The sequence below is a fragment of the Carassius auratus genome, chromosome 50 (genome assembly GCF_003368295.1).
Source record: "Carassius auratus strain Wakin chromosome 50, ASM336829v1, whole genome shotgun sequence".
In the NCBI taxonomy this organism is placed as follows: Eukaryota; Metazoa; Chordata; class Actinopteri; order Cypriniformes; family Cyprinidae; genus Carassius; species Carassius auratus.
Genome location: NC_039292.1, coordinates 6,325,330 through 6,332,710, shown reverse-complemented (window position 1 = coordinate 6,332,710; position 7,381 = coordinate 6,325,330). Strand labels below are relative to the sequence as shown.

Here is a 7,381-nt window from a genome sequence, read left to right as displayed (position 1 = left end):
CTGATCTGGGCCCGGTTCCCCAAAACGTTATTTTCGCTAAGTAGTTCTTAACCTATTCCTAAAATAATACTGCTATGTCATAAATATTCAACCCCTATTCAACATTGCTGTTTTCAAATCACTTAGTTGCATGGTGGGGAATAAAACAGTCTCAAAACACAATTAAGCTTTTAGAAAATCTATTAAACACAGAATTAGCTTGAGCCGTTACACATACAGTTGTCCCATGCATTTGTTGAAGTTGAGTAGCATGTCAAGAAGCGGCACAAGTGGCACAACGGGATAAGGAAGGTGGGTGATTAGCGAGGGATCCCCGGTTCGTCTAACCGTCATAGCATATCGTGTGAACATATTACTGAACATTTGATAATTTACTTTACAGTCTATATTTTACTGATAACTTAAACTATGTTAAAATAAATGTTACTGTAATAATTTGAGGAATGTTTCATTTGCATAGAACGTGTTGTCTTTCTGAACGCTGTAATGCACCTTCGCGTGAAGTGGAAAATCGATTCCTGAGCAATCGATGCCAACTAATTCAGCACCCTGACTTTGGACAGCGCTCTTGTAACGTCGGACGTAAGAGGCAGCGTGCTAAGAAACTTCCTAAGGGACACTTCGGGGAACACACTTAGGAACATAAACAACTTTGGATATGTCTTTCGAGTCTTCTTAGCGCGCTAAGAGTGAGTGTTATCGGGGAACCGTGCCCTGTTTTTTTCAGTAAGTTTTCTATACATTTTGAGGATTTGAGATGCTCTCTGTCCTCATCAGTCTGTTATCGATTGGTCTCGCCTGTTCGATGCTCCCTTTGATCGATGCTCTATAACTTCTTCTCATTTGAAGTTGCGCGCCAAATGCTGCTATCACAGTGCTGTTGTTTTGATATGTTTGTCTTTATTTTTTACTGTCTCTTGATTATAGTTTGCTTATTTAGAAATCACGTATCTTAAAAATCGGAATGGAGGAGAATTTCTTTTCTCTGGGTGATATTTCTGTACAAAGGTAAATCAAGCAATTATATTTACTTTATTCAATAAATCAGTGTTATCGCGAATGTTAATTTACTTGTTCATCATTGTGTTTGTGTTTTATTTGCATAAACGAAGTGACGAAATGCACGCTGTATAGCAGTTTGTCCGTTCAGGGCTACTGTAGAAACGTGATGGCGACTTCCGTGTAAGGGGACCCACGCAGTGAATGTAGATAGAAATAGCTCGATCTAAGGTAATAAAAACATAAAGATTAATTAATATATATATTGCATTTCTGTAAATAGATCTTCATTGCAAATTTAATGCAAAATTAAAGGGTATTTAATCACATTTCAAGCACTTTTGTGTACAACAGGTTGAAACTAAGTTTGCTGTATAAAGGTAACATTGAAGCGGCTATTCAAATGTTTCAGGTCTTGCCCCAGATCTAAAGTCCTATGAAAACCATTTAAAAAAATCTGACTGTTGAAATATACTAAACTATTTTTTGTTTACAATTTCCTTTTTTAACAAATGAATAGATTTTTCAAAAATTTTAGAATAATTTTCCAGACAATCAACAATTTTATCACCAAGACTTTTATTATTGTACTCCGTTACAAGTGAGACCGCTGTGTAAGTGAAGAGAATTGAATGATTAATATCTCTTCTGTATATTTTTTTTTAATTAATTGTGCATATAAATGTCTCAAATTGTGAAAATATTACTTCTGTTTAATATGCATAAAATGCTAACTATGAACTTAGCCTTAACAAGACAAAAGTTGTTTCATTAGACAAATTTTAATTTCCATGACTGTAATTTTCACCACAGAATGTTACAATTACAAGTGGCACTGGAAATATTCATGACAGAAATTATATTGTTAACATGAAAATCAGCACTGGCAAAGTTGGCTAATTTGGTTTGATGTTGGACTGTGTTGCATGAATAGACAGTTGTTTGCATATTCATTAAATAAAAGTCTCTGACCATGACATTTTTGTTTTCCGGTTTAATGTTAACTTCATATGAGAAAGAGGTTCTGTCCTTTCACAAACATGAGTACGTGATTGATTTATACTTGTGTTTTTTTATGTTTCAGGGTACAAAGATGGAGATGCCACTATGTCTTGCCAAGGGCCTGTATGAACAAAAGAGACGAGTGCTGTCTGTAGAGCTGCCAAAGGTGTATCGTGACAGCTGGAGAACAGTGTTTGGAGAGGATCCCATTGTTGTTGACTTGCACAAAAAGATAGGGACGTATTACTATGGTTTAAGCTCCCAGATGCTACTTTTTGACAGCCCTGAAAGCCCAGACATTACAGGTGAGCATCTCTAGATAGATAGTCAATTCACAATAATGTCTGTAAAAATCATGCTGAATCATATGTAAATAATGACCATACAAGACATTACCTTAACCTGTTAGTAATGGGTGGTTAGAAGAAAGCTTGGCCTTAAGGTTCACAAGCTGAAATCATGTCTGTTTATTTCTAACCCCGATCTCATGAAATTACTTATAAATAGTACGCCAAATAAAAACGAAAACTTGTGGTATTGATAAGCAAAAATGGACTTTGGCGTTCATATGCTATGCGATGGGTAGGTTTAGGGTTGTGGGGTAGATGTCTATCATATTTGTATGCGAAACCTGTGTATCATTATGCAAACGGCCAACAAATTTTGTATCATATGGATGCAAAAACTGCATATAATATGCATGCCAAAGTCCATTTTTGCGTATCAATACCACAAGTTTTAGTTTTTATTTGGCATACTATTTACGTGTTTTCATGAGACTGGGATCTTATGTCCTGTAATCCATCTGTTATTTCTTATCTCAACCAGTAGAGGGAGCAGTATGTTTAAAATCTTTACTAGTACTGACCAGTTGCTGGGCTGTTGATATGCCAGGTTGAACAGGACGTACAGTTCTGTAGCGTTAAATCAGTGAACACAATTAAAGCTCCATGTGAAGTTTGGGGAATATTCAGGGCTTTAAATGTCTGCTGCCGAGTTATTATGGCTGGCACTGCATATTGATTACTACAAAACAACAAACAGAACTTTGAGTAAGAACATGACTAAATTCTTCTATTATTTCAATAAAATTGCAAATACAAAATGTTTTTTTTTTGTCTTTTTGTTTTAGTTCAAATTTATGAGATATATTTTTCAGCTAAACAGACTTTATCACACTTTCTATGGTCATTTCCGTCGGACCATGGATTCGTCCCAAAATGCCTACAAGGAAGACACATCAGCGCTGGTGGGGCGCTTAGACTGCTTAGAGAGGAGTTTGTTTAAAGCAGGGCAGAGTGCACTAAACAGTTTCCAGCTGTGGGAAAAGAGCCGGTCTTCTCACCTCACAACCTTTAGTCTAGTTATCAACTACAGAAAAAGGAAAATTGCAGACCTGCAGGCCTGAAAGACCAAAAGATTACAAAGAAGGACTAAGAAGAGTTTCTTGTGAGTGGTTTAAAGTGGGTCACACACATGAGTATGTTTGTGTTATTGAGAGACTTGTTTACGTTTTGAGTATAAACAATATTTCAATTTGGTATGGGCAAAAACCAATTTGATCCGTTGTTTTCACTCTTTGTTTCTTCCTTGAAAGTTCATAAAGGTCATTAGTTCTTTTTATCTTTATAATTATGTATTTTTTCCCAGGGATGCTTTTATAAAGCAGTTTCAGATTCTTCCATTTAATCATCCTAAAGAGGGTTGAACATGTTTCATCTGTTTTTTTGTTTTTTTCTTAAAGCCTGTGGAGTTATGAATTTGCACATCATATATGTCAATAACTAAAACATTTTAACAAAGAGTATTTCTGGTGTTCAGACTGGAACGTAAATACATTAATTAACATTAAAGGGATCGTTCACCCAAAAATGAAAATTGCCCCATAATTTACTCACCCTTAAGCCATCCTAGATGTATATGACTTACTTTCAGATGAATACAACTGAGTTCTATTAAAACATGTCCTGGCTCTTCCGAGCTTTATAATTAATAGTTTTCACATGACCCTTACAGGAAAGCCCAGATGGAGATTAAAACAAGGCTTTCCTCCACTGAGCACCAGTTGTTTTTATGAGGTTTGCATTAAGTAGTAATGTAGTAAGACAGTGATATTTAAAGGCCAAATTCAGTACACACCTTACCGATGATGCATACTTTGTACAGGCAAGCAGATGAACCAAGAATATAAACACAATGTGCAAAGTTACATTTTTAAAGTTTGTTTTCCCGTAGAAAACCATTATAAAGAAGACGCTTAACCATTTATCACATTGCACTCATATTCCGAGCTCATCTGTTTGCCTGTATAAAGCACGCATCATCAATAAGGTGTGTACTGAATTTGATATTTTAATGTAACTGTTTTAAAAGCATTTGAAGTGTTTTCACATTAAATATTTTAGAATGCCCCTCTGTTTTTAGTTGTTAAAATATTGTGGTGGGTGATTTATATGGATTTATAATGGCCAGAACTTGTTTTTTGTTCACACTTTTTCTTTTATTCTTTTGAGAGATTATCTATTTTTTTTTGTGTAGATTGGAACAGATAGAAAATCATCAGGCTTGTGCTGCAGTTCTATGGATGTTTTTCCTGCTGGGTCTTCGAACCAGTCATGTGACTGAAAACTATCAATGGCAGTGAATGGGTGATATTCAATAGTCCAATAGAAGTCCAATAAACTGCGTCCATCCATCATAAAAAGTATCCCTGAAGTGAACTGATGTGTTTTTATAAGAAAAATATTAATATGTAAAACTTAATAAACAGTAATCTCGCTTCTACTAACTGGTATGCACGTACATGAGAAAGTGGCGCTCCAGCGGATGGCGTAGGCACCAGTGGGAATACCATGTTTTGCTTAGAAAAGGAAAACCAGTCTCCTCTTGGTTTATATACAAATCCTCCAAATGTTTTCTTTATAAATCCTCATTTTGTACGTCTAATTCATGATCGTTGTTATGTTTTGCTCTCTCCTCTGCGTTCTTCTCGCCGGAGCTTATGCTACGTAACAGTTGTTGGAAGATAGAGATGACCATTTATGGATATTTATATGGATATTTTTTCTTACATAAATGCATCGATTAACCCCCAGAGTAGTGTGGAGCACTTTTTTTTATTAGATGGATTGGCATAGTTTATTGTACAGTACTTACGCTGGCCTAATGAAAAATAACACCCATTCACTGCATTTTTTTTTTTTTTATATAACTCTGATTCGCCTGAAGGAGAAAGTCATATACACTTAAGATGGCATGAGAGTGAGTAAACCATGAGGTAATTTTAATTTAAAAACTCCCGGTTTCTGATAATCCATGTGCTCTTATATTTAGAATACTGGAGGTGACATTTGTATGCGTCATCAGGTTGCTTGTGACTATGTGTGTGCGAGCGAGACTTATTTGCATCAGTCAACACAAGAACAAATCAAATCACTGCATGTCCCCACAATTCATTTCCCCTATCTCTCTCCTCTCACCTCTAAAAACAAAGACTTATCCTTCAGATCTTATGTATATTTGAATCGGATATCTCTTTTCTGCAGGATTAGATTTCAAATGTCTTAGGCTTCTTCGTTTTAATGAGCATCTTTATGAATACAGAATCCTAGCTGCTTGTTCAAGTGTAAAATGTGGGTCAGCTGATGTGGACAGGCTCATCCATGATTTCGGAATGGAAGTTATTGATATGTCCCTCTGGGATGGTCATATCGACCTTGTTATTTCTCTGCAGCCTCAGTTGAGTTGGCTTGGGTAGGGCAGGAGGGATTTATTGACTTTCTGAAAGGTCTAAACTAAAGAAAAATAACTCATTGCCCTACAGTTACCTTGAAGTTACATCATTTGGTGGCTTGATTACAAACGAGGCAATGATTTATCTGAATAAGCATACATATTCAGACAGGAAAATAAAAGTGCTAATGTTTGCAAAGAGTCTCTCTCTCTCTCTCTCTCTCTCTCTCTCTCTCTCTCTCTCTCTCTCTCTGTTTTTAGGATAGTTTTGCACAGTGGTTGAGGGCTACAGTAACCAGAAGGTTGATTCAATTCCACAAGGTGAAGGGCATGAATTGTGCCGTTGATCAAGGTACTTTGATAGTTGCACAAGACTTATTTTTTTCTCTGGCTTCCCAGCAACCACCCAACATACTAAAAAACCGCATAGCACAAAAACATTATTCGATCATCTTAGAAACCACATGGCAACACTACCTATATAAGTTAAATGTCATTGTTTTTTCCCCCCCTTCATTTTATTTAGGTTGGCGTTCCTTAACTTCTTATTGAATGGTGTCAAGTGTTTTACCATCACCCATGCTGGGTCTCCTAGAACATTACTTTTTAACAACATTTCTTGTTGTTGCTCACTGAATCACTCCTGACCTGGATTCACATTGTGGCTTTTCTGGCATGAGCTGGAGACATACTACTCCTCTTAAGAGTCATGAACATGGAGCTAAGCCAACTACTGCCAAACAACCCTGTTAATAGTCTGTTTCTCTTAAAGAATTTGTGACTGTGGCTTTTAATGTGCAGTGACGGTTCATTACCAAACCAAGGCTATCACAAAAATTGTATGCAAGCACAAAGCAAGGCTGCATATTTTGTGTAGACTATGCTAGAACATTTCATTGTTCTTTAAGATTGCATTTCATTTGAATAACACACAGAAAATAGTCTGATGTTAACTCAAAAAGTTAAAATATGTAAAAAAAAAAAAGCACTGACGTCTTTCCACGATCCCTTTCTCTCACTAGACCTCTAATTCATTGTAGAATTATTCATGTTTTTGACTGTGAGAATCCTGCAAACAATTTTGAGATCCCATCTGTCCTCAGCTGACTGTGTTGCATCTCTTTTTAAAGAGCCGGAGGAAAAGTATCCAGGACTGTTCCCTTGTCTATATTCGAGGTTCTTTTGTGAGCTGATTTTCAGACTTTCCCATTTGAAAAGAACAGACAGGACTTGGAGGCATTAGAGGCAAAAGAGTGAGAGATGGAGAGAGAAAAAGAGGTGTCAGGATTAGCTGTATCTAAGCTAACGCCCCCGCGCCACTCTTCAGATGTGGCTAATCTCTCCCCAACTGGGTTTGCATTTGGTCTGAACACTGGTTCAAACAAGCCTGTGCACTATAGCAGGTGGGAGGTTGAGAACAGTGTTTTAACCCCCCCACCCACATACACGCACATACTTTTTAATTATTTCTGATGGTGGAACCTGTGGTGGACTTCTAAAATGAGGATGCGAAGTCCCCCCTATGTTTTTTCTTTTCTTTTGTTTTCCAGAAATGTATCTAAGTTAATGGCTTAAAGAAATTTTTATATTCGTACCACTTGGTTTTGCTAGATTATTATTAATAATTACCTTATTTTCAAACTATTAG

At 36.5% G+C, this 7,381-nt stretch overlaps 1 protein-coding gene across 1 annotated transcript in view; it reads left to right on the top strand.

Annotated features, from left to right (window-relative positions):
- The first annotated feature begins 1,131 nt into the window (after positions 1–1,131).
- Positions 1,132–7,381, top strand: part of LOC113066793 (protein NDRG4-like) — a 35,774-nt gene continuing 29,524 nt past the window's right edge. The window contains exons 1-2 of the mRNA XM_026238822.1: positions 1,132–1,230; positions 2,084–2,306. The gene's annotated coding sequence lies outside the window, so the exon portion shown is untranslated. The remainder of the gene's footprint in view (positions 1,231–2,083; positions 2,307–7,381) is intronic.